Source organism: Mastigoproctus giganteus, chromosome 3 (assembly GCF_048544385.1).
Source record: "Mastigoproctus giganteus isolate SK-2022 chromosome 3, ASM4854438v1, whole genome shotgun sequence".
In the NCBI taxonomy this organism is placed as follows: domain Eukaryota; kingdom Metazoa; phylum Arthropoda; class Arachnida; order Uropygi; family Thelyphonidae; genus Mastigoproctus; species Mastigoproctus giganteus.
In genome coordinates, this window is record NC_143577.1 from 10,475,475 (window position 1) to 10,484,984 (window position 9,510).

The 9,510-nt window shown below is 37.7% G+C and overlaps 3 non-coding genes across 3 annotated transcripts; all 3 read left to right on the top strand.

Annotated features, from left to right (window-relative positions):
* Nucleotides 1–337: 337 nt before the first annotated feature.
* On the top strand, nucleotides 338–419 carry TRNAS-GCU (transfer RNA serine (anticodon GCU)). The gene has a single exon. It is a non-coding gene; the product is annotated as a tRNA-Ser (tRNA).
* Nucleotides 420–1,221: 802 nt separating this feature from the next.
* On the top strand, nucleotides 1,222–1,336 carry TRNAL-CAA (transfer RNA leucine (anticodon CAA)). The gene is made up of 2 exons: nucleotides 1,222–1,259; nucleotides 1,291–1,336. It is a non-coding gene; the product is annotated as a tRNA-Leu (tRNA).
* A 6,867-nt stretch (nucleotides 1,337–8,203) lies between these two features.
* Nucleotides 8,204–8,285, top strand: TRNAS-GCU (transfer RNA serine (anticodon GCU)). Its single transcript has one exon. It is a non-coding gene; the product is annotated as a tRNA-Ser (tRNA).
* The last annotated feature ends 1,225 nt before the right edge of the window (nucleotides 8,286–9,510 follow it).

A 9,510-nucleotide genomic window follows, 5' to 3' on the forward strand; every position in this document is an offset into this window, starting at 1 on the left:
GGTGACTACAGCAGAGCCCCGCTTAGTTTAGAAGGATGATTACAACTGGTTTTCTCCTGGTTTTCAGAGGTCTTCTATGTATATAATATATGTTTATAATGTATACTCTGCTGTTGTTAAATGTTTACATTTTATTATCAACATTATGAGAATTTCGAGAATCAGAGAATATAATCTTACTAGGCTCTGAAGATACTCCACATAAGCTTGTCTCATCCTGTCTTCTTAAAGTTTAACGAAATATTGCACCTTGTTGTTCGTTCATGTAGTTCAGGCACCAAACTTTTGGGAAGTTGTCAGAAGGTGTGCTGAGAACGAACGAAAGATCAGCGTAGCAGACGAGGTGGCCGAGTGGTTAAGGCGGTGGACTGCTAATCCATTGGGGTTTCCCCGCGTGGGTTCGAATCCCATCCTCGTCGTATCATTTTTAAATCCTTAACTTTTTTTTTAAAAATCTATCATTGTTCTTAATCTCTTTCTTTCTTGAAATTTATTTTTGTTCCCACCAAAAATCACTGTAAACAGATGAACTGATTGTGTGATCTTATAAGCAAACTGCTTTCTTCTCGTCTGTACCTCTTTAACCCAAAGTACAAAATTATTAGAACCTCAGACCTACAAAAAAAACCTGCAGCAAAAAAAGTTCTGTGTTTCTCGAGGTGCGAACTACAGCAAATGCCACAGCACACCAGAAACTTTGTTTCTTACTTATTTTTATGAATTCATTTATTTGAAATGATTGGCCATCCTTGTAATTTGTAGAATCTCATCTTATCAAGTATAACTCCTTAATTGTAACATTCATTTGCCGTTTTATTTTCGTGATAAAATATTTGCTTTTAAACATAACCACGTGCGTCGTTTTAGTATAGGACTGGTTTTTCTTTTATAGTAAAGGTTTTTGATAGTACTGTATTATGTTTAAAGAATTACATTTTAATATTACTACAATTACACATTGTAATTTTAAACATCTTATGTCTTACATAAGGTCTAATTTTAATAAATTCAGTGCGTTGAAGCAGTTGGTTAATTTTAAAACTAAATTAACTATTAAAAGGTTTGCTGTATTCTCTACAATTATTCTAGGGTTTGGCAAAAAGAAAAAAAGGTTGAGAACAACTAACCTTAACTCAATGGGGTTGAGCATGTAATCCTATTTGCTTACCACTTTTCTTTTCAGACATTTATCTGTTAAGAGAACAGAAAGCAACTTGTGTTGTCAGGATGGCCGAGCGGTCTAAGGCGCCAGACTCAAGGTTTCTTCCTTCCACCGTATGTGGCTGTGATTTCTGGTCCACGTATGTGGGCGTGGGTTCGAATCCCACTCCTGACAGATTGTTTTTTTCTTCTTTTCGATTAGTATACAAAATGTTCAATTTGATTTCTCTAATGTTCTTTACTTTCTTTTCACTTTTTCCATTTATTAACATAAAAAATACATTTCACTTTCTGATCTTCGTTCTCTTATTTTTGTTACTAAGTCCCCCTATTTCTTCCAAAGAATCAACTTGTATGCAATCTGATTGTCCAGAAAGGCGTACAAGGGATACATAACGGAGACACGTGATCTTGCCTGCGCAAGTTAAATATTATTATAATATCAACGAGAAATAATTCTCGTTGATGTTACGTTCTTTGGATCACGAATATCACTTGCGACGCTAAAGGTTTCTTCGCCCGTCCCACTGTTGAACCTCTTACTAGTGCGAATATACTGTAAACTATTTCAAGCCTATGTCTATTCCCGGTCAAATGGACGATCAGCAAAGCACCGCTGGTTGAGATATTACACTTTCGCAATAATATGTTTAATATTAATAGGAGTTTAGGGGTTAGGAATCATCCTTTATATTACAAAGGCATTTTAGAGAGATACCCAAAAAACAGAAAAAAAAGAAACATTATTCCCTATGTATGGAGACTTTTGAATCACGCTGTACAATTAATTCAGGCTCTTCTGACTGCTAAAGGGGAGCCACTCGCTATTAGTAGATATACCTAATAAAATGGCCATTTACTGAACATATTTCTCTTAAATTCTAAATGTTTTTTGAATGGGACAATAAACTCATATTAAAAAAAAGGAATGAGAGACCGATGTCCGACATTCTTATTCAACTCACCTCACCTCTCTTATATACGAGTGATATCCCGGCTCGAAAACTGAGCTTCATTAACTTCAAAATGATTCATAATATCATGACAACTATTCTTTTCCGCGACTGATCTGCATTTAGTGCTGTAGGGATCCTCCTCGAAGGAACCCTCTTCATTCCTAAAACATTTACCGCAATATCGTGAGCTAGCTCATTGGACACGTTGAATATTGTCTTAATTCTCTTCATTGTTATTCTGCGATCTGTCAATATCATGTCATGAGTAGAATCCACATTTGCAGGTATCAATACAAGCTTCTCACTGCGGGGCGCATCTTGAACACTGTCTCGTCCAAGTTTAAATTCCTTAACCTAGGTTTCGACTTTGCTGCCTTATGAATGACAAGATTCCTCTAATGATTATGCATATGATCGTGATTTTATTTCGGCGACACTCCCTTTAAATGAAGGTACTCAATGACTGCATGGTACTTGATTCTCTCAGAAGTCGCCATCTTTATTCACCTTCCACTTCAACGCCATTTGTAAAGGAGAACAGTATAGTTACAAACCAGAAATTTTCTATGAACGCACAAAAAGAGTCACAGCACAGATTGGACATATTGTGTTTCGTGAAAACCTTTGCGATATATATTGGGCTAAAAACTTTGAACCCCTCCTACCCTTCGGCTTTAGTATTATTGGAGTTTTCGTTGGTGGGAATGTCTTCTTATTTTTTTGTTTGTTGTTTTTGTTGCAATAGGATTTTAGGAGTATCAGCAACTAAGGCCATATTATTCCGTGTATATTGTCAGTAAATTGCATGTGTTCTGAGGTCGATTTTCTTTTTGATGGACGAAAAACCCGATTTTTCAGGAACAAAAACCATGCTACCCCTCTCTTGACACCGACTAATCCCGACCGACTAACTCAGACTCGAACTCGGGTCTTTTCCACCCGGTGGACGGCGATCCTACTCTTCTTTGTTGGTAAAAAATGTAAAGAATAGTGAAGATTCTTTGCAATTGAGCTGAAATGGAATGCTGAATTTTTGATACTGTTTATGTGTGCGTTTTTTGCAGTGTACCGTATATGACTTGTTGCCGAGGGAAGGGAGGATGTCACACATGAACTGATGTGCAACGTGTCTCGTTCGTGCAACGAGATTAAAAGTAGAACATGTAAAATGTTGTTGGTGTTTGTTCTGTTGGTTATTTGCTTAAAGTTGATGCGATATCTTCAGTTAATGCTGCTGTTTTTACCATCTATAAAATATTAGATGGTATGCTGTGCTTTGTGTTCGTCTGCTGTTCCATACTTGCCCCATTGATTATGTGAAAGAAAGAAAATATAAAAAAAAACTTAAAAAAGCATAATGTAAACAAATAAAAAATTTTTATCAGAGCGCGGTTTAAACTGTCTAGTCAACGCAAAGGTGTTGCAAACAGCAGAACAAACTTTGTCTTCACAAAGACTTGCGCTGGTACTGCACTACTTTCAAACAGATGGCATCACCTGTTATTCTGCGGTCTGTCAATATCATGTCATGAGTAGAATCCACATTTGCAGGTATCAATACAAGCTTCTCACTGCGGGGCGCATCTTGAACACTGTCTCGTCCAAGTTTAAAACGTTGTCTCTTTTAACTCCATTTATATAAAAGAGACAACGTTTTAACTGATAACTGGTAACTGACAGGTGGGCTGAGAAGAGGCAACTGAAGTTTAACATTGACAAATGCAAAGTACTGCATATGGGTATCAGTAACCACAGGGTGTGTTACACTCATGATAGTGGAGAATGAAAGAGACCTGGGAGGTAATTGTGCAGTCAGATATGAATTTTTCTGAACAGTGCATGCACGCTGCCAGAGCAGCTCATGGGGTATGTTAAGGATATACCGGAACTTTGCTAGCAGGGATAAGGAGGTGATTAACTCCTTTTATAAGTCAATGATCAGGCCACACCTTGAATACGGCGTACGGGTCCGGAGGCCTCATTTTAGGAAGGACGTAGATCTGCTGGAACGAATACAGAGAAGGGCAACGAAATTGGTGAGGGGAACGAAGAGGTCCTCTTATTGCGGCATCTAGAGACTAGGCACCTGTGAGGTGATCTGATTGAGGTGTATAAGGCCTTAAATGGTTTGAGCAGGTTCAATTCTGATGGGATTCTCCCTCTTGCCCAAATTACGTATCTGAGGAGGCATAAATTTAAATCGAGGAAAGACAGTTGCCGAATAGATGTACTGAAATTTGCCTTTAGCCAGCGGGTAGTTGATTGCTAGAACAAACTTCCATCTGTCGTTTGGAAGTTGATAGCTTAAACAAATTCAAGGATGAGCTGGACAAACGTTTAAAGCGAATGGATGTGTGAAATGGGAATTTTTATTTTTATTTTTTTGGCTAATGCTGTATAAGCTTGCTTCTTGCATCATATGGCTCTGCCAATGCTAATGTTATATTATGTGTCTATTATTTTTTCCCTAGAACATTCGGGAGATTTCCACAGCCTTCGGGAGCTTTCTATAACTTTCGAGAACGTTTCAGGTAATTTGTATTAAATAATTTGTATAAATCATGCCTCTGTCAACGTGGCGCAGCGGAAGCGTGCTAGGCTATAACCCAGAGGTCCGTGGGTCGAAACCATGCTCTGCTGATTCTTTTTAAAAAGATTTCTTTTTTTATTTTTTTCTCCGCTGCTATAAAATTTTCCGATATTAAACATTTCTTTTTTTTTTTTATAGCTAGACGTTTCATTTAGCTATCCGTAAACGGAGAAGAGTGTACGTGGTATCGGATTAAAAGATTAGCTGTCCTCAGTCTACGTCCACAACTGATAATTATACTGTCGGCGGTTGTTATTAAGGTTGCGCTCTTCATATACACAGGAATAATAACTTACTTCCTTTTCTCAATTCGTAAAGGTCTATGGTATCCAGTCTATATGATAGACAGGTCATTTTGATAGTCTATATGAAGACAGGATACCATGTGCTTTTCTAATTACCAGTTTACGCTGTATGGAAAATTTCATGAACCTCTGAAACGTAACTTGTAAGTCATTTTCAATCGATCCGAATCATTTTATATCTATTCAGCTTGAAGCCTCTAGATTTCTATTGCCTAGGTACAGATTCTTACCTTTAGAAGCATTAAGCTATAATCGCTGTTTTTCAGGCCATTTGTGCAACTGAATTGCCTGGTTCCGGTTGTTAATCACCGTTCCTACCTTTAAATAATTCAGCAAAGTTAGACAAGTTCCCCTTAGACAAGACACTTATAATTTTCTTTTAAATGTGGTGAATAGCTACAGGATGCGTTCCCTAAACTCTTTCAAATTCGGCATGCTCGGGGATTGAGAGACACCGGATTTTCAAATTGTTCGTGTTTTAGAGAGGTATACTTAGTGTAGGCAGTTTCCGAGGAGCACATATCAATAAAGATTAATCACAAATACAAATACAAACGTTAATCGTAATTAGCAGTCAAGGGCTTGAACCCTGGTCCACTCAAAGAGCGTGTGCTGCTGCACTCGCGCTCCTGACCACTCGGTTACGTCAGGCCTAGATTAATCACAAACAACTGAATTTATTTACATCTGTAACCATTCATAATGATTATCTCGTGCTTTAGTCTGTTTTTGTGAACAGTCAGATTTGAAATGCGTCGATAATGCTATGGTTTTAATGGTTACAGCTGAACTTGCCTTGGTAAAGCGTTGCGCTGCTATTGCACTACTTTCGACAGTTAATGTTGTTGTAGGTATTTTAGCGCGTCATTTTCTGTCTGCTGCACGAAGAACTGGAATATCCGCCAGAGAAAAACCATCCTAACCTCTCTTTAGACAGATAACCCCAACAACATTGTGAAAAAGAAAAATACCTCGAAAGAAAAACGAGGCTAGAACTCAGGGGATAGCTTCAGCTATATTACAGTTTTGAAAACTGATTTCAGATATGACCTGCAATGCCCAAGCTCCCTTCTAAAAACTTCTGAACAACCGTTTCTGTCTGCGTGTTGTCACTAGAGATCACCTATTATCTAATGAGCGTCCAGTTAGTCCTGAAACAGGTTCTCATAGCAGCCTTATCTTTTAAACAAATGGCCATTTAAAATTTTGGAGAGGCAAGCTATTTGGAAATAGTGCAATGGAATGGTAACTCGTTGCATAAGCCAGTTTGTTATGCTGTGTGAATTCAGACCATTACATTATCTGTGCAGTTTAAATCCTTTTGGTCTCAAAACAGATTAAAATATGACCGCCAGATCGCCCTTTTTAATATTTCGGTATTATAAAATGTTTATTTTATTTATTTCTATTTTATTTAGTTATTTTTTTTAAATGAATAAAAAAATTACAAAAATAAATCTCATTACCTCAGGTGCGTAATGTCAGTCTACGGATCTCTGAGTTATTATGGCCAAAAACAAATGAACAACCAACATCATCAGTGCTTTTCCCATCTCTTAATTCTTGCAGCCCCTAAATTTATTCACTCAAAATACCCACTCACAACACCAATCGATGTTTGCTCCAAGAAATAGTTATTCTCTTGATTCAAGCAGAGCAAGCAAATTTTCTCACATGTATGCTACATCCATCCTTCACCATTTTCAGTTTATGTGCGTGTGTATGTGTCATCCGACCTGGAGTTAGGATGCCATCAGCATTTAATTTGCAATTAATTTAAGGCCGTAAACACTTCAATCAAGTCTCCTCGCAGATGCCTGGTTTCTTGGCGGAGCAATTTAGAGAACTAGTCTTTTTTTTTAGTAAGGATATATATCCTTTTATGTCTCTGTCTAATTTTATGTCTCTGTCTGCTCCTCTTTGCACCCGTTTCAGCACATCCATATCTTTCCTAAATTAGGTTTTCGGAGCTGTATACAGTGATCGAAATTCGCGCTAACCATGAATTGGCCTAGCAACCTGTCTACACACTACTCACAAAACTTTATGTCGGATTATACAATTACCCCGAAGACTTTTTCTTTCTTCACTACCTTAAGTGAGGTACCGAAACATTGAAAAGGAAAATCGTCATGGGCCTATATTATATACATCAGGTGTTCCATGCATTGCATGTAGCAGAGTGGCGCAGTGGAAGCGTGCTGGGCCCATAACCCAGAGGTCCGTGGATCGAAACCACGCTCTGCTAAATTATTTTTGAATTTATTTGTATGATTTTTCTCCGTCTTCATCTTTCATACAACGTGTCTATTAACTGAAAATTTGTTACTGTGTAAATTTAACTACAAGCTTTCTTTCAGCAAGCGAGTTGCTGATTGAAAATGCCTGCGAGGGAACAAGTTGTCCTCGCAGGTAGTTGAGGCTGAAAGTTTGAATGAATTCAAAGCTGAACTGGACAGTTATCTGTGTTAGGAGGGAATCATATAATTTGTTTTCTTACCTAATTGGTGTTTTTTTTTCCCCTTTTTCTTGCCAGTGCAGCAAAACTGACGTAGTCGAGTGGTCAGGAGCGAGAGTGCATAGCACCCGTTCCTTGAGTGGACCGGGATTCAAGCCCGCGACTACTAAATACGATAAATATTTGTATTAACGATTTATTGTAAACTCTACTGACTTGGTTGTCGTGCCGGAGTATAAACAGAAAATAAAATAAAATATAAAAGCCTGTGGCCTCCTTACACTATATGGCTAATACTATTACTCTTACAGTACTTTGTTTTAATTATGCAGATTCTTATGCAATTGATCTGTTTTTCTATTATTTTTAACTTAAATGGAGATAAAATAATTATTTCAACTATTCCTGCTTTGAAATTTGCAACATCTCAGGCTACTGCGATCAGTTTTTGGCAGAATAGAATAATTCTGAATGCTAATGAACACTCTGCTTCTGTTAAATATTTATATTTTACTACCAACATGAGACAGTATGTTGGTAGTAAAATACATATCTCATACAACAGTATGAGAATTACAAGAATCAGAGAATAGAATCTTACTAGGCTCCGAAGATACTCCACATATGCTTGTTTCATCCTGTCTCTAAAATTTAAATATTTCATCTTAATGCACCAAACTTTTGGGATGTTTACAACAGGTGTGCTTAGAAGTAACGAAGGCTAATGAAAGCAGACGAGGTGGCCGAGTGGTTAAGGCGGTGGACTGCTAATCCATTGGGGTTTCCCCGCGTGGGTTCGAATCCCACCCTCGTCGGTTTTTTTTTTAGCATTTACTTTCTTAAAAAAATCTATCATTGTTCTTAATCTCCCTTCTTTCGTGTAATTTATTTTTGTTCCCACTGTAAACAGGTGCAACGATTGTGTGATCTTATAAGCAAACTGTTTTCTCGTCGTCTGTACCTGCTTGTCCCAAGGGTTACTCAGGTTCAAAATTATTAGAGCCTGAGACCAACAAAAAAGTGCTAATTCAATAGCCGTAACCTGCAGCAAAAAAAAAGTGCTGTTGTTCCCGAGGAAGAAACCACTACACTTGTACCGGCTAGGCTAGCCGGGTGGGTAAAGTGCCTGCCTGGCAACCCAAAGGTCGTGGGTTCGATTCCCGCCTCGGGCTTGGATAAAAGTACTGCAAAAACTTTGGAAGGTGCATTATGGCCACAGAAGCCTATGCGCCACCAAAAAAAAAAAAAAAAACTACACTTGTAAACACCAAAAACTTTGTTTCTTACTTATTTTTATGAATTCATTAAGATACCATAAAGCCATTTGTCTGTTGTCAGGATGGCCGAGCGGTCTAAGGCGCCACACTTAAGTTTTCTTCGAATGTGGTTGTTATTTCTGTTATACATGCGTGGGTTCGAATGAACCCACGCCCACATATGTATACCAGAAATCACAAAACGCTTTTTTCGATTAGTATACAAAATGTTCGGTTTGGTTTCTCTGATGTTCCTTACATTGTTTTCATTTTTTCCATTTATTAATAAAAAAAAGACATTTACTTTCTCATCTTCATTCTCTTATTTTTATTACTAAGTCCGCTTATTTCTTCCAAAGAATCAACTTGTATTCTGATTGCCCAGAAAGGCGTACATGGGATACATGATGAAAACACGTGATATTATCTGCGCAAGTTAAATATTATTATTATTTCTCGTTGATATTACGTTCTTTGGATCACGAATATCACTTGCAACGCTAAAGGTCTCTTCTACCATCCCACTGTTCAACCTCCTACTAGTGCGAATATATACTGTTTCAAGCCTGTGTATATTATTTCAGCGGTGCTTTGCTGATCTTCCAAATGGAAGATCAGCAAAGCACCGCTAGCTTGAGTTTTTACACTTTCGGAACAATAGGTCTAATATTAATAGGAGTTGGGGATTATGAATTATCCTTTATATATACATTTTTATTGCGGAAAGATGTGGAATGGTTGAAAGGAAGTGAGATCCTCAGCCTATAAAATGCGTATTAATTGT